The sequence below is a fragment of the Ursus arctos genome, unplaced genomic scaffold (assembly GCF_023065955.2).
Source record: "Ursus arctos isolate Adak ecotype North America unplaced genomic scaffold, UrsArc2.0 scaffold_17, whole genome shotgun sequence".
Taxonomy (NCBI): domain Eukaryota; kingdom Metazoa; phylum Chordata; class Mammalia; order Carnivora; family Ursidae; genus Ursus; species Ursus arctos.
Window position 1 is genome coordinate 5073854 of NW_026622841.1, and position 27223 is coordinate 5101076.

Genomic DNA, 27223 nt, shown 5'->3' on the forward strand with positions numbered 1-27223 from the left:
TCTTCTTAGACAGCAGAATTCTACATATACCCACTCTGTCCAAAGTCATCTGGGGCACAGGCAGCGTTTGGGGGGGGTATCTTCTTAGACAGCAGAATTCTACATATACCCACTCCATCCAACCAAAGCTTCTAAAGGTCACACTTAGAGTAACCATGTCTTTGGAGGGGACCAGGTTAATGTGAGGTGGGGGAAACCTGTGTCTACACTTTCATTTGGATATATAAATCTTCTTTTCTATTCTTATCTGTCTATTAATAAGAGTCCTCCTTTCACGCTATAATTTGGATTTGGTCCCGTGTGGTATTAAGAACTACTATTTTCTATTGTTCCCGAACTTTCTTGCATCCTGAGTACTGATATTTACTTTCATTCATGTTATTTTGTCAGTAATGCACAAATGATTTCACTTTGAACCTATTTTAATTTGTCAGGTGTTCTAGGCTTTCTTCAGCCCACTTTGTCAGATTCCAAAATTCTTCCTTAGATACCAGGTCGTGAACTTTTGCTAACTTCTATATTCCTTGGTAATCAAAATAATTCACATAGGGAACATTGCGTTTATATTTTCATGGCCTGGCAATTTGACACCTCTACAATTCACGGTCACCAAACTCAACTGATTCCCTCAAAACTGCCTGGCTTTTCACCCATCTTCCTCTGGTTGGCTTGCTCTCCAGCTCTCCAAAATAGTTATTTCAACCATTAGAAGCTCTATTCCAAACTCCAACCCTCCCTGAATCTCAGCAGTGGACTGCTCATGCTACTTTACCTGAAACAGAAGTTATTAGAGAGGAAATCCATCCACGCTCCTGCATGCATAAATAAATAGAATATTTGGCATCCCTTTTCTACCCCAGCTCTCCCTCTTCTATTGGTAAATACTGGAAGCCAGTACCTCCTCTGGGAACTACTCCATTTATGCTTTTTAAATAAAGTTGTTGATTATCTTTCCCCCACATTTTCAGCTCTTCTCTCTCTACCTGATCTGCCCACCAGTACTGAAATGTGATTCAGTCTCTCCTGTTTTCAAAAAGAAAATAAAATGAAATAACTCTGCCTGGATGTTGCGAGATCCCATTATCCCCATCTAGTCATGGCCAGACCCTGGAGGAGAGAGCTGTGTGCACCAGCTCCCCTCCTCACTCCCCCTCACTCTTCAATGCCATCCCTGCGGCTCTACTCCATTACTCAGTGGAGTCTGACGCTTCCTTGGGACCCAGAAAAGCAGGTTCGGTAAAGCCAGAAACAACTTTCACCCACTGCCGACTCAGCTTTTCAGTAACATCAACATGGCTGACACTCCCTCCTCCTTGGGCGCTCTCCTCTCTGGGTGTTTCTGACCCCGTTCTCTCTCCTCTTGCTATAACCAGTCTCCCTCATCCTCCACTACCAGGCTGTCTTCTGCCTGTTCTATAAGCACTGGGGTTTCTCCAGGTTTAGTACTAGGCTCCTTTTCTTCTTATTTTACTCTCTTCCAAGGCGATCTCATATACCTGCAGCCTTGATTACTGATACCCAGAATATTCCCTACTTTATTCTTCTGCTGAGGTTCTTATTCTAAGTGCCAGGTCTGTATCTTCAATACATGGATGGCATTCTCCACGAATGTTTTAGAAGCATCTCCATCTGGGTAACCCAAAAATTGAACTCATGATCTTTCCCCACATGCTTAAGACACTGCAAAGATTTCCCCTCTATTCATCATCCATCAAATTGTCTTAATTAGTTAAAAATAATTTGCCTCAGACCCATTCATATATAGTAATTATTGCTTTCTAGCGAAAGTCCCAAGAGATAGCTATTAAAGTGAAAATGGAATTCTTTTTCTGTTAGAACAAAAATCTCTCCTTCAGATCTGGCTATCCTTATGTTTTACTGGAGCACTAGAAGATAGGAATTTCATTTTAGTTTAATCCAACGTGATTTGTGTTATTTACAAAATGACATGTGGCATCGAGCTAATATCAATCCTAAAAGACTATGCTGTCATCTTTGGAATTAATCAATAAGGTAAACCTGATTTTTGGAATCGATTTCTTCCATTAGCCACCTAATAGAGCCAACAGTTACACTAACTTCACCTCTGCCTCTGAGGAGGACGCCAAAAAAAGTGGAGAGGGAGGGGAAGGCAACAGTCTGAGACTTTTCTGCTTGGCATCTTAGAACATTCCCAAGGGTCAAGTTCCATTCTTTGGCCTCCAGTTTGGGTGGAAAGGAAGGGTTAGAAAAAATGGGAATTTATTACACAACTTATTTCAACTTGAGTGTGAATTGGCTAAGATGTAATGAAAGTAAAATTGCACTCAGGGAATCAAAATATATAAATCTGATTCTCAGCTCTGTCATAAAACCAAGGCTCTGCTGAATCACGTAGCAATGCCCTGCCTCAGTTTCTCCAAGTCAAAAATGATCAAATACCCACTGACGGTTAATGTCTGTGGAAGTGGTCTGTAATTACAGTGCAAAAAAATTATAAGCTATTATTCTTTTTAAAAGTCCATAGATTACTAGGCCATCAAATAATCAGATTTAGCTTCACTCAAGCTTGACGTTTTTAAAGCTTCTTGATATGAGAAACCTTCCACCTGGATATCCCAGGGGAATCCAGAAAATGATCAAAAGCCCCCCGAATTCCTGTGCTGCTGACAGTGTCAACCGAGGCAAACCAACCAGCTCGCAAACAAAGCAGACCTGGGCCTTTTAGCATCGTCCTGTGGGACCGTGTACCAGAATTTTCTTCCAAGGCACATATTTGTTTTCATTTGTCATCTTACTTTTACATTTTTGTTCTCCTAATTTCATTTAATACAAGATGCCAAACACAAACATGTCCTGTGAGATGCTTAGAAGAAAACGTGTTTACTTCTCCCCAGTTGAATATTTTCCAGTTGCATAAAAAATTCTACAGGACAAAGTTATTACTAATTAAACCAACTTTGAAGAAACAATTACAGCTTTATCTCATCCCTATTTTCATCTAGACAATGGATGTAGTCGGTCCTATTCTTTCTATTTATCTGATTTCATTTCAGTTGTGGAGGCCCTGGCCCCCTCTCTCCCGGGGGGTCTGAGGCTCACTTCTCAGTAGCCGATGGTGTGAGAATTTCCTCGGCCAGCCCCTGCTTTCCAGGTGATTTCCTTGTGGTTGTGGCATGCCGGTCATGATGTCCTGCGTGCTGGACCCTTACTGCACTTTCCGTAGCATGGCTGACGGGAATTTTTTTTTAAAGATTTTACTTATTTATTTGAGACAGAGAGACAGAGAGAGAAAGCGCGCGCACGCACACACACACACACACACACACACACACACACCACTGGGGGGAGAGGCGCAGAGGGAGAGGGACGAGCAGACTCTTGTCAGCTGAACTGGGAGCCTGACTCGGGGCTCGATCCCAACAGTCTGGGATCATGACCGGAGCCGAAGTCAGATGCTTAACTGACTGAGCCACCCAGGCGCCCCTGATAGGAGGCTTTGGTCTCCATCTGCTACTTTCCATCAGTTGGTTAAGAAGTGGTTAAAAACTCCGAAAGCAGGTGCTAAGAATAATTAAGATTCTCCAAATGCCCAGCAGATACCCTTAGAAATATTGCTAGGCTTTCATGATCCGATCTTTCAGCAGCACTCATTCGTGGGGTTCTGTTCATTGGTCAGCATTTCACTAGCTTTCAAATTATCAATCCATTTAATAGGAAGAATAATCGTATTTTGCGTATCTGCTCTTACATTCTTTAAACCGCTCAGCATGGGTAGGCATGTTTGTGATTTTGTTACCAAAATGAAATCTTTATTTTAGCATCATTTTGTTGCCTACCAGAAGTGTAGCCTCTTCGTTCTCTCACTCGTTGGTGGGGAGCAGATCCTCAGCATGTTACACCCTTCCGGCTGCTGTCAGAGGACAGCCACCGAGTGTATGCTGCGGGTGCTCTTACACACAGTGGCTCATGCGCGTGTGCGGTGGTTCCCGCTTACCTGTGAGAAATGAAAACTAAATGTAAGGAACACATTTTACCCACAAAATGGGGGAAGATTCATAGGAATACTAGTAATAATGTCAACAAGGGAACTTTTATATTCCTGGTAGACATTTAAGTTTGAATAAACTTTCTTGAAACCAATTTGTTCATATGTATCAAAAGCCTCTAGCCTTTGACTCCGCGATTCTGCTTTTAGGAAATGATCCCACAGAAGCGGCTGAACATGTTCGTACAAGGAAGCAGCTACGAAGAAAGCATGACAGGCTTTTTCGGATAGACAAAAATGGGTTTGATCTGCGTGTTCAACGGTGGATGGATAGTCAAAGACATCATGCAGCCGTGGGACAATACGCCCGTTAAAATGCAGGAATAAAAATAAATTCTCTGACTTGGCAAGATATTCACATCATGCTGTTCAATAGAAAGATAAGTCATTGTACAGAATGGGGAGATTTTATTATTATTATTTTCACATAGAGAACTGGTTTTCTGTGGGTGGGTGGGTGATGGGTGACTTTCTCTTCCTTCCCCTGCCTTTATCCCTTTTGCATATCTGTATTTTATTTTGTAAACAATAAACACATAATAGTTTTTAAGTAATCTGTTAGTGAACTAAATGTTTTTAAATAACACCTTTATATGGAAAACCTCATCCATCTCTTCCTTCTCCTCAGTCCCCTCCCCCATGACAGCCACCAGCTATGGTGCTTAATGGAGGAAAGTCCTGTCTCTGTGGTCTGTCTACGCTGCTATGTTAAGGGAACACAACTTGATTACCTCACTCATAACATATGAGAAAGGGAAAGGGGAGACAAAAATAGAAGATGATATTCGGATTAAGCAGAATCGGTAATTCGTTGAATATATAAAGTTGTTCTTTACATTCATTGAGGTAAGTATTAAAATGCCAGATACTTTCCCAAGTTGGTTTTGTGTTAACAATGCAAAAAAGTGAGTCACCAATTAATTTAATAGGAAACTCTTATTAACTAAGCAAGGTCATTGTGGATTATTTTTTTCTCACTCAGTAGCTCAAAATGTTGAAACAGCATTCGAGTAGCAAAGCTTTACCCCTTCATTGTATTTAAATGTCATTAAATTATGTGAAGTCATCTGCAGTCTTGGCATCAAAGTTGCTGAATCATTTTGTGGCTTATTTTGGGCAGTGTGTAGGATTTTTCTTCAACCCGTCTGTTTCAGTAACATTGTTAGAAGAGTTCTTTCAAATAGTTTACTTTGTTTGGACTTTATCTAGGTTCTCTCCTCCCAAATAAATAACTTAAGTACCAGTAACATTTATTTTGACCCATCTTCTCTTCTGAGACCGGACGAGGCCTATTGCCCTGCTTGGATCCATGGGGGCATTTCCATCATGTGGAAAGAATGGCATTCTTAATTATCCATTATGTCCTTTGAATGAATTTCCAGCGATGTGTGTGAGATTCTTTAAGCCTTTTTGGAACATTTCAACAAAGTTAAATTTTCTAAATCTAGGAAGCGTTTATTTGCACAAAGTCAATTGCAAATAGAAAGTGTGGCTATTGTTGTTGCAAAAAATAGAAGAATGAGCGTGTCTTTTTCAGCGCATTGCATTTAAAAATGTCAGAGTACTGCTGCAAAGATCACTTTCGATGAGATTTCATTTGCTCTTCATTACAGCCACATCAAATGCAGCTCCCTGTGCAGGGAAAAGCAGTTGGTGGGTGTGCCCCTGGAGGAAAAACCACCTTGTGGTCCCACTGCCCCCATCCCCATCAAGCTTTCTTCCCAACGGCGTGGCTTTAAATCTGTAGACTCTGAGTTCGCTAGCTGCGCATAAATTCCTATTGACCTGAACTAGCAGAACTTACCCTCCTCCAAATCTGTTCAGAAATGTGGCCCCCGGGTCCGCAAAGAACTGTTTCTCAGCATCTTTCAGCCAAAGGAGATCCCTAAATGCAAACTCCGTGCCTCAGGGACAGGGGACGAATCTCCGGAGTATTCAGTCATAAAGCACTGAATGAATATACGTGTGTGTTTTTAACTAAGCACCTATTTTCTTTCGTTTTCAGGGTTTACATTATTGTAATGTGGAAAATGATTTATTTGCTAATTAATCTAGTTACGTCTTAACGGAAACAACAGTTAACATTTCCGTAGCCTTAGCTGAGTCGTCTACTTTTTTGATGAGGTTCAGCAAGACTCCTGTGTCCAGAAAGAACAATAAGCAAAGACAGGATCCAGGGTCAAGCGCTTGGAAGCTTCTGTAATGTACTGTACCATAATTATGACGGCAGTTTCATCAGTTCTATGCAGAATTTATTGATTCGCTCAATTCACTTCCTTGCCAGGATATAGCCGATCAGTTTGAGTCTGCCTCACACACACGTCACTCTCCTTTTCTTTATCATCATGTGTGCATACGGCGTATATTCCCTTCCCTGCTGCCTGTTGAGGTTGGGTTTTATACGTTTTAATAAGCTGGGTTTACTGTTCCATTCGTTTGTTTCAGGCAATAGTTTCACTATGACTTTCTATTTGTGAAAAGGGATCTGGTCTTATAGAAAGAAGACCCAGAATATCTCCATCATGTGTATAAAAATGTGGCTTTGAAGAGACCTGAGAGTCTTCTCTAACGGGAAGAAGGGGAAGCAAACCAGAGAACAAGGGAGTTATTCCTTTAAATAAGATAAAAAAACCCTAAGATCTGACATTTTGTGTTTGCGGTTTAAACCTTCACTAGTATCTAGAATCCCATCCGTGGTCCTGAGACTGTTAGTACTTGGGGCCAAGTCACGTCCCTTCAGAGTCTCCACAGTTTCCCGAGTTAAATCAGCCTCAGACTGATGCCTTGTTGCATTTGCTCCATCCTGTCTTCTTGGATAATGGATCAGGGTAGGGCGGATGGATAGCTGTCCCTTGAACAATGTCTGAGGCTTGCTTCTTATCTTTGGGGGCTGTAGGACATCGCTGCTAGGCAAGGCGACAATTCTGAGCTCCACTGGCTTGAACCTGACATTCAGGAGAGCCCCACCCGGCCCAGGTATCGATCCAGGCCGTGCCCAGGGGGTACACACTTCTTTGCTTACAGTTCCAAAGTGTTCACTCAGCCTGTTGAGACCCAGCATTCACATTCTCCCTGGGATTGGAATTCAGGTCTCTTTTATGGACACGGTTTTCACTTCCTAGATCTAGTATTACTGAATTTCTTGATGAGAATTCCCTGCTGTAAACATAGCTCTTTAAAAACAACACCCTCAGCTGGATTTCTAGCGGGCCATCCAGTAGAAAATTATAAGTAAGAATCTGGGGCGCCTGGGTGGCGCAGTTGTTAAGCGTCTGCCTTCGGCTCAGGGCGTGATCCCGGCATTCTGGGATCGAGCCCCACATCCGGCTCCTCCGCTGGGAGCCTGCTTCTTCCTCTCCCACTCTCCCTGCTTGTGTTCCCTCTCTCGCTGGCTGTCTCTCTCTGTCAAATAAATAAATAAAATCTTTAAAAAAAAAAAAGAATCTAGTACATATTATAGGTAGTAGTGATTGACTTGGAACTTGGTCTTCCTGTAAAATTGACCCAAAACAAGCATAGGTAATTTACAAGAAGGGAATACCAACAGCCCATAAATACGTGAAAAGATGCTCAACTTCTGTGAAATCAAATTAATTCACATGAAACATAACAAGCCAGTGACTATTAATAGATTAGCAAGATTAAAAAGATTGATAAATCCTAGTATTTAGTGAGGGAAAAGCAGGGAGACAGAAATCTCAAGCGCATTAGTGACTATCCAGGTTGGTGCAAACTTGCTGGAAGCTAGTTTTGAAATATACAATCGGATTTCAAATACAGGTGTGGCAGTGAAATGAGAGCAGGCAAAGCTACGTGGTGTCATGGGGGAGTGCGGCAGCAGAGACTCGGAAGAGAGGGGCAGCTATGTCATGGAGGACAGGGCTTGGGCCCTGAGTAGAGGGTGTGGGCGGTGGAAATGCCTGGTGGGCCCACTAGACATGGGGCATCCTACGTGATTGCTTAGCGCTTTCCCTGGTTGTTCCTCGTTGGAACCAAGGACAAAAATTAGGGAAGCTGTCAGTTATTAATAAATTCTTGGCTGTTGTAGGCTGACTGTTACAGGGATTACTTACTGTCTGGCTTCCTGGACCCATTGCTAAATGGTCTTCCTTCCTCCAAGTCTGACTTCCGGCCTGGAGGCTGGCTTCTCCGGATGGTTGTTGTGGACGATAGGCTGTTTCCTTGGCATGGCTGCTGCAGACTGCGGGGCAGATTCCGTTTTCATACATGGTTTGACAATTGTCTGTTTGTGTATTCGGTCCCTTGTAGGAATCCAAAGAAGGAGGTAATCAAACTACAATTTTATTAAAGAAAGCATTTGTTAGGTCACAGAACAACTGGTGAGTATTATTATTTCCAACCTAGCATTATTCTAGGCTGTTGCAAAAGGCTGAAGCAATGGTTTTTGATTCACACAAAGATACATATGTCTCTAGAAAAGAAGTAACAAAGGGAGACATCATCCCATTAGTACAACATAAGCGTCTTCTTTATAAACTGCCATGTGAAGTGTTAGAATCCATGCTGATAAATCCCAGCGCCCATAGAGCACCAGGAACACGAACCAAAGAAACCAAAAGAAAACCAAAGAAGATGAAGGTGTGTTACCTTGCTACAGGCAGGAAGATGCACGCCATGGGCAGTCAGGAGGGGTCTCAGTAAGAGTGTTGAGTGGGCTTGCCATACAGTCTGGGCTTTTGATTGGGGTGGGGGGGGATGTAAGGAAATTAATTTTGGATCGGACGCTGCCAGGAAGCAGAGGTGGTTTGATGACTGAGCTTCTCAACACTTGTGATGGTGGAAGAGGAGCCATGCAGTGGGGCTTGAGGTGTGATGGGCAGTGGTGCTCTCACTGGCCAGGATAAGACATGTTCAGTCACTTTTGTGGGACCACAGTGTCGTTGTTTTAGTTTTGTTCCAACATGGTCATGGAGTGATGGCATCTGGTGTTGGTATCCTGTGAGCTGTCGGCGGCATTCGGTAGGGAACCCCATGACCTAGCTTCGTGGCTCCCAGACAGTGTGCAGAGGTGCTCTGAGGCACAACAGCACAGTTTTAAGGGCACCCCGGCGTAGTTTAAACTTTTGAGGGGAGCACAGCGACATCCACTGAGTATCCCATAAGCACCACCATATCGTTTATACCTAACAACGGAAAGCATGCAACGTTTAGGTACTTCCTCTGCTTAGGGGAACATGGAGAAAAAAACCAACTGGGACACTAAGGACACTATGAACTGAGTGAGTCCGAGAACTTCGGATTTGCTCCTACTTGACAGGCCAGATACTGGGTTCCAGCTCTCAGGGCTGGGGTGTTCTTCCTCATCCTTCTCTCTTTCCTTAGCCGTCAGCAGTAAAAGTTTGAAACTGTGAGAACTGCGGGTCCGGACCTGCGCTGCAAATATAGCAGGCACTTGCCACCACGTCTGTTTCAAGTTAAATTTATTAACTTAAATAAAAATTAAATAATCGGTTCCTTAATCACACTGGCCATACTTTAAATGTGCAGTAGCCACATCTGATGAATGGGTACACCATTAGTCAGCACAGATGGAGACCATTTCCATCCCCTCGGCAAGTCCCACTGTAGAGACAGGTCAGAGGGGCTCACTCCTCGGACCCTTTCATCTGTGCCCACACACTGGCTTCCGTCCTGTGGCTCCAGTCGTTCCACCGAAAGAAGATGCCATGGATGAGCTCCTACTCTTCCCATTCCGGTTTTCACACCCGCTAGCCAAGACATGCTTTCCTAAGCATGGAAATTGCCAGGTTCCCTCTCCCCGCTCACAAATGGAAGACTGGCAAGGAACCCCCTCTCCATATGTTACAAACAACACCTCAGGCTGCAATATTTGCCTTTGTATTATTTCAACACCGTCTTGAGTTATCACTCCCCGAACTAAAAGACGAGCAGATTCTTACTTCTGCAGTTCAAGCCACAGTGACAACAAACAACAAACAAACACTAAAACAGATCAACTTATCAACTTATTTTCTCAGCTTCCAGGCATTAGGGGGTCTAGACTCGAAAATTCAATATCAGAGTATCTTTTGAAAAGAGGCAACCAAATCACTGCCCTGTTTGCTAGCAGACACCTGGACCCCCTGAGGATTCCATGTTGACCTTGACCGGCCCTGAGTTTCTCCAGCTCCTTGGGTGACGCTCCTTTGCTTCCCCCAGGCTTAAACGCTGGTGGTGAAGCAGAGTAGGTCAGGAGCTTAGACGAGGAGTCAGACTGCTTGTCTGTGATGCCCGGATCTTTTGCTTTCTAAATCTGAGAACTTGGACAAAACCCTTAGTTCTCCGTGACTCAGGTTACTCATCTATGAATTTATAGATTTAGAGGGAGGAAAAAGGATAACATCTAACCCAAACTCATTGGTGGTTTGAGGATTAAATGACTCAATGCATGTAAAATTATGCCAGGCATATAGTGCTCCTTTCATAAATGTCAGTTATTAATATTAACATGTGTCAGGTACTGTTAGGTGATTTCATGTGATATGGGATTTATGTCTCATAAGGACACTGTAAGATGTTAATCTCACTTACCGATGAGGAAATTAAACATTAGGAAATGTAAATAATTCACCCCGAATCATACAAGTTAAGTTACAAAGCTGAGATTCTTTGAGTCCTTAACAAGGTTGAGTCTGACCGTAATATTCTCCCAAAACACCGTAACAGTTTCAATTACACACTCCATACGTTTGCAATGGTTTGTGAAGTGCCGGTCTTTCCGTAGACTGTGCATATCGCAGGAACAGGTTCGTGTCTGCCTTGTTCAATGTTCCACCCTTATTTCCTAGAGCATGATGCCAAAAGCAGAGGGGCTTTTGATAAAAAGGGATCGAGTGAGTGAATTCACTGACAGATGAATGAGTCTGCTGAACCCCAAGTCTGTGTCTTTTGGCAGTGAGCACACATTTTATCTTCTTTTTTTTTTCTACTTTTTTTTTTATAATGATTTTTTATTATATTATGTTAGTCACCATACAGTACATCCCCGGTTTCCGATGTAAGGCTCGATGATTCATTAGTTGCGTATAACACCCAGTGCACCATGCAGTACGTGCCCTCCTTACTACCCATCACCGGCCTATCCCATTCCCCCACGCCCCTCCCCTCTGAGGCCCTCAGTTTGTTTCTCAGAGTCCATAGTCTCTCATGCTTCATTCCCCCTTCTGATTACCCCTCCTTTCTTTATCCCTTTCTTCCCCTACCGATCATCCTAGTTCTTATGTTCCATAGACGAGAGAAATCATATGATAATTGTCTTTCTCTGCTTGACTTATACATTTTATCTTCTAACAAGCGAACGATACGTAGCTGATACACTGTTGTAGTTCAATGCCCCACCATCCTCTTCTCTATCATTAGATCTTCTACAGAAGTTGGTAGTATTTAAAACGTTACTCTAGGCATATTCTAGAACATTTCTTTTTAAATCGCCCCTAGCAAATCTCTGTCATCCCACAGAATAAAAACTTCACTCTTCATTATAGGCTCCCATAGTGTTTTTGTTTTGTTTTGTTTTCTTCCTCAAACCGTCAAAATCTATCATCTCTTTCAGGGCACAGCTTGGTAGAGTTCAGTGCTTTAAAAAGCATATTTCCTAAACAGCTCACCCTGTGACAAAGCGCCATGTTCTGTAAGCACGAGGAATGCCAAACATGCGAGCTGCCCCTGGGGCTCCGCAGAGCACGCTGTGGCTTGCAGGCACTTTGAAAGCCTAGGCAAACGGGTCTCTGTAGCTTTGTTCATCCCAGCATTTCCAACGTTTATTTGAAGGTGGAGTTTTCCCCCAAAGTTATAACTATTAATTCCTGGATCCCTTTTGGGAAATGTAGGGGCTCTAGAGAAAGGTTTAATTAAAACCCTCGCTTCATCTGGTGTGAACTTAGGGAACCAATGACCTCAGTTAAATCTCAGCTTCTTTGACTATAAAGTGAAATGACCCTCTTTGCCTCAGAAGATAGCTTTTAGGAAGGGATGAGCTAACTCATGGTTAGCATATGGAAAATATACATACCTGTCCACTAGCTTCCCTGCCCTCTCCTGGTAGCAGGGAGATGGTAGGGCGGGTGGAGCTGGCTTAACATGCCCTCGCTTTGCTGAAGAGAGAAGGCAGAGGAACACAGCCAAGTATCGGCAAAGCCAGCACCATACTAACTCAAACATTTCTCGCTGTTGTCCTCCAAGTCTCCTTTGTTTAAATCAATCTGTACATTTATGTTCAATGTATTACTTTATAGTGAGATTTTTAAAAAGACTTTATTTATTTATTTTTGTTAGAGAGAGAGAGAGAGAGCACAAGCAGGGAGAGCAGCAGACAGAGGGAGAAGTAGGCTCCCAGCTGAGCAAGGAGCTCGACGCGGGACTCAATCCCAGAACCCTGGGATCATGACCTGAGCCAAAGGCAGATGCTTCACTGACCGAGCCACCCAGGTGCCCTATCGTGAAATTTTTAAAAGCCTTTTTCTCTCTTGCACTATGACTGGCACACTCACGTTTCCAAGCTTTACCCTCTTCTTTGGTCACAGCTCAGTGTAACTTCCTGCAAGTTGATGTCTGTTTGTTTGTTTTTCAATTTTGCAAATAAAATACAAAATTCTTTTGTAACTTTTAGGAAAAAACTAATCGATCTTTTCCCCCCCTATTCTATTTCTCTGCTTTTCCAAGACTATTCTATTTGGGGTAAAAAGAAGGGAAAGGAAGAAACATTAATTTTTTTTATTAGTGGATTAATAAAGCGGTTGCTCATTTTTTACAAAAATAACACTGATGTTAACAAAATTTAAGTCGATTTAGATAAGATTTGTCACCGAAATGGGTCACTGGTTTTGAAGTTGAGTGACGAATTGCAAAGCTAAACAGGCAGGATTTAGCAGTGATGAAAACCATGGACGTGAGCGGGGGTTTAGTAATGCAGACGGTACTGACGTGATCCGGGGTTGGTTAGGATGACTAACGTCTGGACCAGGGATTTGCCTTCAGGGTCAAGGAATCCATCATGATCTTTGACCCACACTAGAAAAATATATATATTGTATCTATAGAGAAAATTCCAATCACCTTGAGAATGACACTTCCTATACCGTACTAAGTACCATTTTACCTCTGAAATCTCAACCCCATGTAAAGTAAGTTGTTGCTAGGTTATGTAGTCCGCAATGAACTGGCCTTTACCTTCTTTTGTTAGAAATTACGGATTCTTGCTTACTCGCTAATATGCCAACATTCTAAACCCATCACTTATACAGAATAATACAGTTAAGGGGAACAATATCCGCGAAGTGCTGATAACAGATTAAAGCATTTACCCATAAGTAATGTCAGCAGAAATGAATGTCTTGACCGAGGGGACCAAAGTCTGCAGTGAAGCAAGAATTACCTGAGACACTGGCCTTAAACAGCTCTGCAAAGTCAAAGGCAAATGTGCTGTGTGCTACTCACGTTTTGTGGGGCCTTTACTTCCCTTATTTACCTACAAACTCTTATCTCTGTGATTGCCTGAAGATTGAGAAGCTTTCTATTTCGGGGAAGTACGAGGCATAATATTAGTACTGTCTAGAATGGTATATGTCTTAATGGTAAACAATCCTGAGATAAATCCTACCTGCATCAATTTTTTTTTATTGTAATTCTGGATTTAATTTGCTAATATTTAAATGGATGATTTTTTGCTACTGAATTTCTAAGTTAGATATCTCATGAATGAATTGGGAAAATGCTCTTTCTTTAAACATGTTATAGATTGAATGTTTGTGTCTCCCCCACATTCATACGTTGGAGCCCTAATGCCCCAGTGTGGCCGCATTTGGAGATGGGCCCCTTAAGGAAGTAATGGAGGTTGACAGAGGTCATAAAGATGGTGCCTTGATCCAATAGGATTAGTGTCCTTAAAAGAAGAGATACTGGATGGGCGCCTGTGTGGCTCAGTCATTAAGCGTCTGCCTTTGGCCCAGGGTCCTGGGATCAAGCCCCACATCGGGCTCCTTGCTCTGCTGGGAGCCTGCTTCTTCCTCTCCCACTCCCCCTGCTTGTGTTCCCTCTCTCGCTGGCTATCTCTCTCTGTCAAATAAATAAATAAAATCTTAAAAAAAAAAAAAAAGAAAGAGATACTGGAGAGCTCAAGAGATACTGGAGAGCTACCTCTGTTTCTCTCTCTCCCTCTCTCTCCCTGTGCACAAGCACTTAGGAAAAGCCATGTGAGAGCATAATGAGAAGCCAGGAAGAGTGTTTTTGCCAGAAACCAAATTAGCTGGTACCTTGATTTCCAACTTCCCAGCTTCCATAACTCTGAGAAAATAAACTTCTGTTGTTCCAACCACCCAGTCCACAGTATCTGTTATGGCAGACTGAGCAGAGTGAAATAATCTGACTTTGAATTTTTTAGGTAATATAGGAAATATGTTTCCCTTAAAAGTTTGGTAGACTTGCTAGGAAAAAAAAAAAGGAATTCGTCAAGTTTTCAAGGGAAATTTGTAAAAACTGAAAATTGTGTTTTCAACTTATTTTATGAGAATTGGTCTAATCAAGTTTTCTAACTTGAGGCAATTTTGTAATGTATACTCTTCTAGAAAACCATCAAGTTGCTTTTTTTATTTTTTAATAAAAGGATTTTTAAATTTTTTCTTTAAGAAAAACTCCTTTACATCTTTAGTTCTGATTTCTTTTCACCTTTTTCATGTATAGTCTAACCTTCTCTGACTTCCTCTAATCAGAATTAACCAGTGTTTATTTTATTCTTGGCTTCAAAGACCAATTTTTGATAAACGGTGATGTTTTCAAAGTTCCCGTTATTTTATATTAGAATCTTTCCTAACTCCACCCTTCTTTATAGCATTATTTTTGGTTCTTTTAATGAAAGAAATTCAGGAATAAATGCCTGATAATTTTACTTTCAGTGTTTCTTGTTTTCAGATAAAAGTGCCCTCAAGGTTATGAATGTTCTGAATCCTGCTCGGAATGCAGAACATAAATTCTGTCATCGTCGTTATTTAACTCCAAATAGATGGAGATTTCCACTTTGATTTTACTCCAGGAATTGTTTCAAAAGGTGTTTTAAAACTTCCTCTGTATTCCACACAGCAATCACAGAATATGAACTATGAATGTGATTGACTTAATTTCCACTGTTTGGAATTTAATAATTTTTCATATCATGAATATTCAAAATTTCATGAATATTTGAAAACTATTGGTATTTTCAGTTTGGTGCGGATAGTTTTGTGAATGTATTTATTAAAGCAAAGTTTAGTAGGTACTCAAGCCTTTATGTTTTTCGCTATTTCTTTCTAGTTGCAATGTTGATTTCTCAGAAGTGTTTGTTACAATTTTGCATCATAAGTATGAATATAATTATATCTAACATTTTGTGTTACATTTTCCTGATTAGACCCAGACTAATAAAACTCCCTTAACTTAAAAAAAAATTATTTATCATACATAAGAATCCCAGTGGAAATTGACCTTTTGGGGTGAGCACATTGCCACTCCAAACAGAATCAAGTTTGCGTATCTGAGGAAGAAGGAGAATGAATATTAGCAGTGTCTGCCATGATTTGTTTTTGTCTGTGAGTGTGCGCACGTGTCTGTATACACCAATTTGATAGTTTTCTTATTTTACTTAAGTCAATTATGTTTTTCAAATATTATTTAAATGTTAGGCATGATCAATATAATTATTATAAGCAACGTAGAATTTTATTTTTACACTGTGTTTTAAATTTTCTATTGTTATATATTTTTTCCTCCTTTTCCCCCATCCCCTTCTCTCTACCTTTATTAAACCTTCCCTCATGTTGGGTTTCTTCTTTTGTTTCTGGGTTACCAGCCAGCAGCTTCCCTCCCCTTAGCTTTAACATAAAGCTTAATGAGACTCCTACATGTTCGAGTGACAGTTTGGCTGATAGCTAAAACTGTGGGCATGACATTTTTTTTTGTTTCTCGTGGTGATTGTAATTAGCTTATTATGGAAATATTATCTAGTTTATTTATGGAATTACATTTCTCATATTCGTTGAGTCTTTACTCTGTTCCCATTCACTGTCTATATAAGTTAGGGGTACTCTTGTCTTTAAGTAATAGAAAACCTAACTTGACGGTTTTAATCAAACATGAGTTAATTTTTTTCTAAAGTTTTTGTCTTCTGGTGGTGGTTAAATACTAGCTCCATGTTGTCGGATTGAACATCTCTAGGGTTGTGTTGGCTTTCCTTGTGACCACAAGATGGCTGCTGCATATTCACCATCACGTTCTCATTCCAGGTAGAAGGAAAAAACCAACTGCATGGGTGATGCATGTATAAGAAGACAAGAATTCTTTCAGAAATACCTTGAAAGATACATTTGCTTACATATCCATGCCTACACTCAACAACATGCAGGAATGGGAAAGCAAGTATCCTGCTGAGGGGTAGTAATATATCTTCACAAACAAATCAGGGGTATATTATCAGAGAAAAATGGGGCAGTGGGTCTTAGGTATGTATTTAGCCATATGCATCACACATTTTATCTTCAGAAATCAAATCCTATGCTGAACCACTGCAAGATTTCCAGTGCTCCTATATGTTTATGTAAGTTTTTATATTTTTTGTCATTTTCTCAAAATGAGGGAGGGTGGAATATTGACATTTTGAATTAGAAGTCTGTCTTTTAAAAATTTCTTACCCTCAATCTTTACCCCACTAGTTTCATTTTTTAATTGTTCTTGAATTTCTTTTCTTTCTTTTTGAATTTCAGATAAATTCAGTTCTATTTATTTGTTATTTTTTTTAAATTTTGAGTACAGTTGACACACAGTATTATGCTAGCTTCAGGCGCACAGCATAGTGAGTCAACATCTCTATACCTTCCGCTGTGCTCGCCACAAGGGCAACAACCGTCTGCCACCGTACGAGGCTCTGACAACATTATGGACTGTATCCCTATGCTGTACCCTTTATCCCTGTGACTGATCCCTTCCCAAACTGGAATCCCATACCTCCCACTCCCCATCACCCATTTTGCTCATTGCCCCACCCCCTTTCCCTCTGGCTACCATCGGTTTGTTCTCTGTATTTATTGGTCTGATTCTGCTTTTTTCATTTGCTTCTTTTGAACTTGTTTTCTTAGTAAGAACTTTGATCAAGCCATTCCCTGTCTCACAGGACTTCTTAGCATGGGATTAAAGGTCATCAGACTCCTGGTCTGCCATTCTCTTCATTGCTTCTTGGGCTGGAATCCTGCTTCTCAGAGAGCACCATGCTTTTCTCCATTCCTGGTCTTTTCAGATGTTGGGTTCCTGAATAAAACCCTGAAAAGCCTCCCTGAAGAACTCCTATTCATTGTTCAAGAACCAACTCAAGGTCCTTTTTCTATGAACCTACTGTTCCTCAGATGTCCTGGGTCGCTTCTCCTTGGGCAATCCCATTACCCCCAGTTGTCCTCCCTGGGGCTCAGCTCTCTGGAACTGAGGGATCCGAAAAGTGTGTGCATCTATTTATCCCTAGAACTTAGTGAAGCCTGTGTAACTGGTGAGAACTCAAATATTGGACTCCATGAATAAATAAATAAGCAAGGAAAACATCTTCAAGGAAAGTACTTTTTCTGTATCAGTAGAGAATGACTTATTTATTTATTTTGTTAGAAAACACAAAATCAATTTTTTAAAATAAGAAAGTAATATTCTGGAAAATCTTACTCTGTGTCAGCACTACCTACTTCAAGAACTAATCTCTAAACTTGGTTTTGGGATCAGTTGTGAAAGTTCATCTAATCTCTGTCTGTCTGTCTCTCTCTCTCTCTCTCTCTCTCTCACACACACACACACACACACACACACACACACATCATGTACACACAGATAAACTCAGGCAAAACCATGCCTAAATTATACCTATACATGTTGATTCTAAGCTTCTATTTTTAAAATAGTTTATTTAAATTACTATTTGTCTTAAAATAAAATGTTATTTTATTTATATCTGGTATGGAATTAAAGAAATAAAAAATCCTTTAGTTGCTACTTTTGTAAGATGTGGGTTCTTAAATATGTTTTTAAAGATAAAAATGCAGAGAGATGTGGGCAGTGACATGTCAGTGGGTGTAAACTGTGGTGTGCCAGAGAGTTGAAAGGCTTATGAAAAATGTGAAGATAAGCTTAATTCCAAAATTCAGTTTTTGTTCTCTCTTTCCTATTTTGTATTTTTTTTTGACGTGAAGATATTTCCTACTTAACGTGACAAGAGCCTTCTGCTCCAAAACGTCCAATGTGAGAAGAAATTCCACGACATGTTGCCAGATTTCCCCTCCATATCCTCCCCACTTGTGGCAACAGAAAGGGCTAACGAGCCTGATTTAATAATTGGACTGTCAGAGAATCGAGCTTTATTTTGGGCAACGCATGTGCCTGACACGTCAGCCTTTACCTGATTCTCAGACTTCCTTTAAGTGGGAGGCAGACAATGGAAGTGACTGTATTAACAGTGCTGAGGGCTGATTAATATGCCGCAGAGACGGGGGTGCGGCTGCACGGGCTACGCAGCCATCACCCTCGACGACAGCTCTCCCGCAGGTGCGCCAGGAGGGGGACAAAATGATGTCGGAGAGTCCGGTCCCTCACGGAAAGAAAAGAAGGAGAAAGGGAGAAATTGCATATTTTATCTTCTTTCAAAAACTTTAGGCTAAGTACTGCCAACTGTCTGTATTCACAGTGTGTTACCTCTTGCTTTTTGGCTGTTTTCGTGCTGAAGCAGAAATTAGACATAGTTAAAGTCTTTAATTGGCCCTCCTCCCTCCCACTTGTTCCTTCCTCCTTCCTCCTGTCGTCAGACCAGCTGAAGTCCTTGGAATTCCATTGTTAATAACGTGTCAGATCAGAAGGCAGATAGGCTTAGAGCATTATTCCAAGAGGTGACGCTGTCTATGCTGGGCATGCGTCGCAGGATGTAACGATCAACCTGTCTCCCCAGGTCAAGGCATCAGAAGAGTCCCAGCCGAGTACACTGTCCTCCTCTTTTCTGGGCCACACCTCACTCGTGAACATCCATGCTGTTTCTGCACTCGCACCATGTCCACTGATGTTGGCTGAGCAATGTTTCCCTCTTGCAACATAAAACAAAAATGAGCTAGCTTCCTATAAAGAAGAAGATACAGACCATGCCTGTTCTTTTATTTTACTCCAACATTCTCGCTCGTGGTCAATCCTTCAGCCCGTTGCCCTGGTATTCTGGAAGATCATGGAATAATCCGGTCTCATGAATAATGAGGAACCAGTAATCTGTGAGGGACACTCACTCTTGCCCCTGTACACCCCCATCCTTCCTTTTCTGTATGTTACCTCCTTCCAGCTTTGATTCAGGAGGGCTACCTCGTCCGTCATCTTATTTGACTGGAGCCACGCTTAGTATCCAACCTAACATACTTGTCTGGTTCTTGCTTCTTTCCTCTCCTTCTCCCTCCTCTCTTTCTCTCCCTATTTTCCTTCTTTGCTTCTACCTTTAAAACATTCCTGGGCACTGTGTGCCAGGCACTGTGTGCTGGGAGGGGGGCTGCAGTGGTGAGCAAAACACGTGTGTTCCTGACAGTCTGACGGGAGAGACAGCCACGTAATCACACAAACCAGAGATAATAAAAGAAAGAAGGAAGGAAGGATGTCATTGGAATAATTCACATCGGAACGGACAACTGTTAGGGAGGAAAACATGAGCCGAGCGCTGCAGCTTCCATAGAAGGAAGCCAGCAAGGAGAGGGAAGAGACTCCCCGGCAGAAAGATCAGGTGTATAAAGGCTCTGTGGTGGCAAATATAAGGGTACCTCGAAAAACCTGAAGATCCATGTGGACAAACAATAGGGGGGCAGTGGGTATTTCTGTGAGATGAGCCTGGGAAGGTGGTCTTGGGAGTGCAGGACGATGCAACGCAAGTAAAGGGTTTGGGAGTTTATACTTCTTGAGAAGCCAAGCATGCTTGTTTCCCCCTAGCAGAGGAGCGATATGGTGTGATTCGAATGAGACAAGTTAGGAAGGCCACTCAGAAAGCTGTTGCTTGAAACGGTAGCTTCCAGAGAAGTGCAGGTGGAGAGGGTGGGTGCTGTGGAAATGGACGAGGTGGGTGGGTGATGATATGTGTTGGCATTCAGAGTGGTAATATCTGAATTGGGTGGGCAGGAAGGGAGATACACAAGTCAAGGGTAACTTTGCATAAGACTTTCGGCATCACCAACAGGGTTAATAGAATTAAAATTTATAGAGATACAGGAGCTTGGGAAAAAACCTGATTTTGAGAAAAAATATCGAGGGCACATGCATTATTTGAGGCCCCTGTGAGCCATTCACAAGGGGGATGTCAGCTTGGTCATTGGATTAGTGGGTCTGGGGCCCCAGGGAGACACACATTTGGGGTTCATCAGCATTTGGGTGCAACATGAAGCTGTTGCAGTGCATGGAATTATGGGACAAGAGTAGGTATTACAAGCTTCCAGTACCAAACTCTAAGGAACTTGGCCATTTTAGGGGCTGTGCATGAACTAGCACATTGAGAAGGAGGGGACAGTAAGGTGAGAGAGCGTGGTTTCCGGGAAGAAAGAAGTCTTTCAAAAAAGAAGGAGCAGTCAACAATGTTGAATGCTACTAGTGAGAAAGGGATCGAAACATGTCATTGGGTAGAGAAAAATGCACGTGGCTGATACCTTTCTGCGAGCGGTCTGCTTTCATATTGTACCGTCTACCCTGAGGTGACCAGCCAGGGCTTCTCAGCGACCTTATATCAAATGGAGCTGTCTGTACCTTTACCCCTTCCTCCAGTGTCGTGCTTCCAACCATTCCCTCCCCCGTGGCAGTGTTGTCCATGCTCTCTTCTCAGAAGACATGGAAAGGAGCAGCATAAAGTGCCTTCCTTCCCTCCTCTCTGTCTGCGAGCTTCCGGATGTCCGCGTGATGTACATGTGTGCATTCCTCACGTGTTCCCTTGCTCTCCCCTTGCCCGTGCCTCTCTGGGACCCCACTCAGCAATCACTGCCCTTTCTTCCATGCATACAGGGTCCCGTCTTTTATTGACTTCTCTGCCTGGAACTACGCTGAGCCACTCCCTCCCCAAATACTTCTTGAATCTCCTCTTCTCAGGATGCCACCCTCGCTCTCTTTCCATTGATTGATCAAATTCTAAGGAAATATACAATATATAATATATATATATATATATATTCCCTAAATCTCCCATATAACGAGCTCTCTTCTCTGAGTTCTGCAACGCTTGGCCTCTACCATAGCAGTGGTCTTATTCACTCAGTGTCTGTTTTTGCCACGAAATTCTGTGTTTCTTGAGGGCAAGTGGCCACATCTTATTCATCTCTGCACGCCACTCACCAGACCATGCGTGACATAGGAATTTGCTCAATAATCATAGAATGAATGAATAAATGATGCCTTAGAACATTATTATAACTTTGAAAACATAATTCTTGATGTGAAGTATTGACTTTATTAATGTCCTGAAGATTACAGTCCTCTGCTAGAACCCCATTTCCATGGGTGGACATCATTGAGTGTAGACTCCATGTGCTACGCCTACAAAATCCCTCAGAATGCTTACGTACCCTTGCTTCCGCCTTAAGCCAATGTATGCGGAATACCAGAAGTCTTCTGCTGACCCCATAGTGAGAGCTGACCTACCAATATAGACACTGTTAACATTCTAGATTCTGTCAGTAAAGAACTATTGCAAACTCAGTTTTTGCCAAGTAGAGAGGATTCTGCATAACTCATCCATGGAGATGTTTTAAAAACCAGCGGTTACAGTGACTGTTTAAATGAGGCTGAGAATATTTGAAGTTCTGTATTTACATAATTCTTCATGCATGAGTGCTCATCGCGTGTTTATTTTTCAAAACTCATGTCACATCTGTCTTGCACACCGTATTTCTGATGACACCCTTTTCATCTTAAATCTAAAGATTTAGGCATATGCAGTGTTGTCCCCTCCTTGCTTGTTCAGATCAACGGAATTCTGTAGGAAAGGAAGGCCGTCTGGAGCCACACGTTACATCCCACGGATTATTTAAAAGGAAGACTTCTGTGGAGAGAAGGCAACCTGGCCATAAATTTGCTCTCTCCTGGTGCCCTGGGCTGAGTGCTAAGTATCAGATTCGGCAGAGTGTGGTAGAAATAAGAGTCATCAATATGGTTGCTGCATTTCTACGGGAAACAGAGCGATGCTCCTGGGCTTATATGTTTGTAATATAGTCAGCTATTTTGCAACTCCTTGAGGTGGAAACAGATTGATAGGTTATGCCCAAAAAAGGAACGTTTTCTTTGGTTTAAAATGAGATTTTTTTAAAAACTGCAATCACCTCTCAAAATGGAAGTGATAGAAGGCTAAGCGAAAAGAAAGTCAAAATGTTGGGTTTTTGTTTTTTTTTTAATGTTACTTGATTACCAGAAGTTATATTGATTCTTTCATGGATATATCTAAAGAAAATACCACATATTTGAGCATATACATATCTTGTATACATATACGTACAAAATGTACTCAAATTGTCTTTCTTTTTCTTACATTAAAACAGGGATTTTTAAAAATACTATATGAGTCACATTGGGTTTGTTGTTAGCATTAAAACATCATACTGTTTTTCCTAAATAAGAACAATTTTTAAAAATATTTTATTTATTTGAGAGAGGGAGCAGGAGATGGAGAAGCAGGCTCTTTGCTGAACAGAGTCCGATGCAGGGCTTGAACCCGGGACCCGGAGATCATAACCTGAGCCAAATACAGACACTTCACCGACTGAGACCCCCAGGCGCCCCTAATTTTCTAAGAGAACTTGGGAGGCACACCCACCAGAGCTTAGCAAGTTACTTGGAACCTAATACAACATAACCTCCCCACTTACAGAAGAGTGCTCTTCCTAGTTGCCGGGCCCAGATCACCTCATTTCGTGTCGGGGGAGAGGACCGGGATGGGGTCGGGACTCCAGTTTGTTTATTAGGAACTTATCTGCCGCAAAACGGTTGTTGGCAAATTCCCTTTCCTTTTCGAGTCTCATTTTCTTCAGCTCTAAAATAAGGACCTCGGCTACATGACACCATCTAAGTCCTCTTCCTTTAGCGAAGAGGTACTGATCTATGGGCAGAGAGTTTGGCCAAGCAAGGTGAGAAGGCTCTGGAGATGTGTTGGGCAGCGCCGGGCCCACAATTCACAATAAGGAATCGTGCACTTAAACATTTAGTAAGAGGGCAGATCTCACGTTATGTCCTTTCCACAACAAAGTAACGTTTAAAAAAAGAAACGTGGAGGGTTATGTGCGGCAAGCACCGCATGAGTGAACTTCCCTTTGACTTTTCCAGGAGCTGTTTTACGCGGTTCGTCTGAGAGGCCCGCAACCTGCCTTTCCTCCCGCCCAATCCTTGGCCTTCGCGCTGCGCGCCCGGCGCTGGTGTCTCGGCGAACCTGACCTCGTGTGCGCGGAGGCCGGGACCGCAGGTAAAAACCATCGGGACGGTGATCAAACCGCCTAGACCGTGATAAGTGTTTCCAGGAAGGACTCTTGAGACAACCCAGGCTGGTTTGTTTACTGCGCCGAAGATGTGCTGAGGCTCAGAGATGACCCGAAGAGAGTCCCCAAACAAGGTCGTTGTAAGGAAAGAACAACTTTTACATATGATTTATGAACTAACTCTGTGCCTTTCGTGAACACAAACAGCCCATCCTGCAAGCGTGTCGGGGCGCTGGACATCAAGAAACCGGGGTCCTCTCCTGTCCTTGCCGCCGCTTCGGAGACGCTGGGTAAATGCATGGGTGACATCTGAACACTGCGCTTACTCCTCCCATTTGTCCGGACACCGGAGGGTAAGACAGCAAAAGCACCAAAAACATTTCTGTGGGTCGGATTATTCAGGAAAAGTTGGAGGAATTTTCATCTATTTCTGGATATGTCTTACGGACTCTAAGTCTAAAGACTCTAAGAGCACTCTTGCGGTGGCAGAAAGAGTTGAGGTCCTGGAACGACACCCCGGGGCTTTGTGCCCTGATCCACATTCCGGGCAGGAACCGTGGTGAGGGCGGTAGGTGTGCCGTCCAGGTGCCCAGCCGACGCGGTGATAGAGAAGAAGGTGGGTGCCGGAGAGCAAAGCGCAGTGAAACTATTAAGCAAATAGGGGACGCAGCCGCGAACATGTTTAACTTTCAAACGCGTTGCAGTTGGAGCAGCGCAGCTAGTTTGGGGCTCTGTGGCTGAACAAAGATGCGAAATGACAGCCTGTCGGGGAGACGTCTGGGTATCGCAGTAGAGAGATATTTTCACCTTAGAAACCGGGAGAGGTTAATGTTTTGCACCTGCTACAAATGGGACCCCACAGAGGCCTTTGGGGTGGTTTATAGCGCGCTTTCGAGCTGATCTGGTTAGGTGTGGATCTTTGGGACACCACAGTGCAGGGAGAAAGAACATCGGCGGGGAGATTTATAGGGAAAAGTGCTCCGGAGCCCCGGCCTTGCCGCAGCCCGTCGCCACATCTGGCTTAGCGCAGTGGGGACGCCGCAGGAGCCGCCGACAGGCGTCACGTTTCAGCTTTCCTGACAGAGGAAGAGCTGGGCCACTGATTGAGCAAAGTCTAAAATACACAGAGCAGTGTCTATTCAGAAATGTGTTTAGAGAAAACAAACGCACAGTAATTTGAATGAATAAGAGAAACCTTAACTACTGTCAGGCCCGGAACAATGGTTTCCTTTAGTGAAGCGATTTGACTGAGTTTTACATGTATTTTTAGTTAATTAATGGATGTCATTGCTAATTGCTTGACAATCAGTGTGCGTCAGTCTTGCACGTACGTGGCTCTGGCGGCAGGGTCCATCAGAGACCAAGGCTCGGTGCGCGGATGGAGGGAGGGCACCCTGGCTGCTGGCTGGATGGCCCATTAGGTCCCACTCAATGTGTGTGTGTGTGTGTGTGTGTGTGTGTGTGTGTGTGTGTGTGTGTGTGTCTTCGTTCTCTAGTTATTAGTCCACGGAGAAGTTACTAACCCTAATGCTTCTTTAATTAAAGATTTCTTTCCCCCTAATTCCTGCGGGGCCCCTTTTGGCACCAAGATCCTGACTTCTATCTCCACTGGCTTGTGTGCAGTGAGTTGATCGTAATGTGTGTTATTTATGATATAAGGATGTTTCACAACATTTTTTTTTTTACCCAGAATGATACAAACTAATTTCAGCATCATCACAGACTATTGGTCTCAAAATAGCAGTTCTCTTTTTGAACTACTGTTAATGTAACTTATGAATTGGATGCTGCTAAACTCCTCAAAAGGGTTTTCTTCAGCATAAATAAAATACGCTAAACACGAGGCAACTAGTTCAGCAGACAAATCCTCTTACTAAAAACAAGTCCCACGGATGTGGCCTGCATGGGTCATTTGCCGTACACTAAATAAACTGAACTCTCTAAACATGGACAAAGTCAAACATATGTTTTTTAAATGAAGAAGAAGCCATGTGACAAGTGGGAGGTTTAAGCTCTAACGCTCCTTGGTAGTGGCCTATTGAGACTCAAGACGGATGACTTGATATCAGAGATTCTTTTTCTTTTTTAATAAATAATGACAAAGCATTTTGGTAACAGAGTTGATAAGGACTATGCGGTTACTTTCTCCCCGTGTCTGCCGGGCTCCTGCTTACTGTTTGCTACAAATATTGTGGGAAAATCAGCACCAGCCTTTATCCTGAGTACATGACAGTGACCCTGGGGACAGTGTGTATGTACGTCCTGCCACAGGACAGGTGCACCCAGAAGCCTGCACACAGGACTTGTGGTGATTTAGACCTACCTGTGATTTAGATATAAAATTTATGCTAGAATATTGCCAGATGCAAAATTTGCTAAAAAAATTGACCGTTTTTGCCACGGCACAATATTCTTAAGCTTCATTTTTCTGGGCACCGAGAAATGGAAGAACTTTTTCTTCTAAGCAAATAGTTATCACTGTTACAGTAATATTTCTGGTAAGACCATACGAGTTCATTGGCCATTAATCTATGCAAGTTCTCAGGACAAAGCTTCTTGATGTAATAATGAAAACAACAGAGTAATATACAAAGAATAATTTTTAAAATAGGGAAGTATTAGAGAACCTCAAGAAATGTGACGAATTTGTGAGGCTTAGTACCTATTATATATTTGCAACTTAAGGAAGAGATAGTTACACACGAAAAGGACAAGAATATTCACCATGCCATGTTTCATTATCAACAAAAGCCATGTTGGGTATTAATATTCAAGCTTTTTGACTTCAAGTCAAATGAGTTCTATGATAGATCTAGAATCGATCTATAGTATCCAGAATTATTTCAAAAATATTACAAATAATTTAGTCCACTCTTCTCATTTTGCGTATGTAAAATTTTATATGCGCGTACTATTTCTGTAAGGCTTTGTATATATGTGTATTTGAGAATACTTTTATAGACAAAACCTCACTTTATCTTCACAACAATTTTGTGGCTTGGGTGGCACTGCTGTTCTCACCATAAAAATAAGGAAACTAAGGCCCAGCGACTTGCCAAACTCATGCAATCTTTAAGAGGCCTAGATTCAGAAAAATAAATAAACATTACAGCAGAGAGGCACGGCCATTAACCTTTACGAAAAGTACAGGCATTAACCAGTGGTAAGAGCCATGTTTTTGTAATTCTCTATTGTTTTAATTGCCTGTGAAACTGATCCGAAATTTACTTTTTCTAATTAGACTGATGGCCATAAATGTATTTTTCAGATCTGTACATTACTCTCCAATATCAGCTTGAAACCCTGTGATTTCACCTAACTGCCCAAAGCTGTTTCCATTTTGCCAGAGGCAGGGGGCAAAGGGACTAGAACTCTTATATATCCCAGTAATGGCTCTCAATGAGCTTTTTAAAAATAAGTATTGTCTTTAAAAGCCATACTTGGTGTTTAAGTACCTTCTAATACACATGAAAAGGAAGCAATCATTTTCAAAACCTCTTCCAATGGAGAGCAGCCGAAGATGAACATGGCCTTGGATTATTTTATGTGCTCATGTGCACGACGGCTCTCTATCATTTGGAAATGGCCCCTTATCTACCCATGGGATATCTTTCAGCGGTATTTGTAAATAGACTACAGAGCAATTGCAGGCTTGGGAAAGATCAAGCTACTTCTGTTTGTTTAAGAAGCTGCTTCTGTTAATGAAGAACTTCGG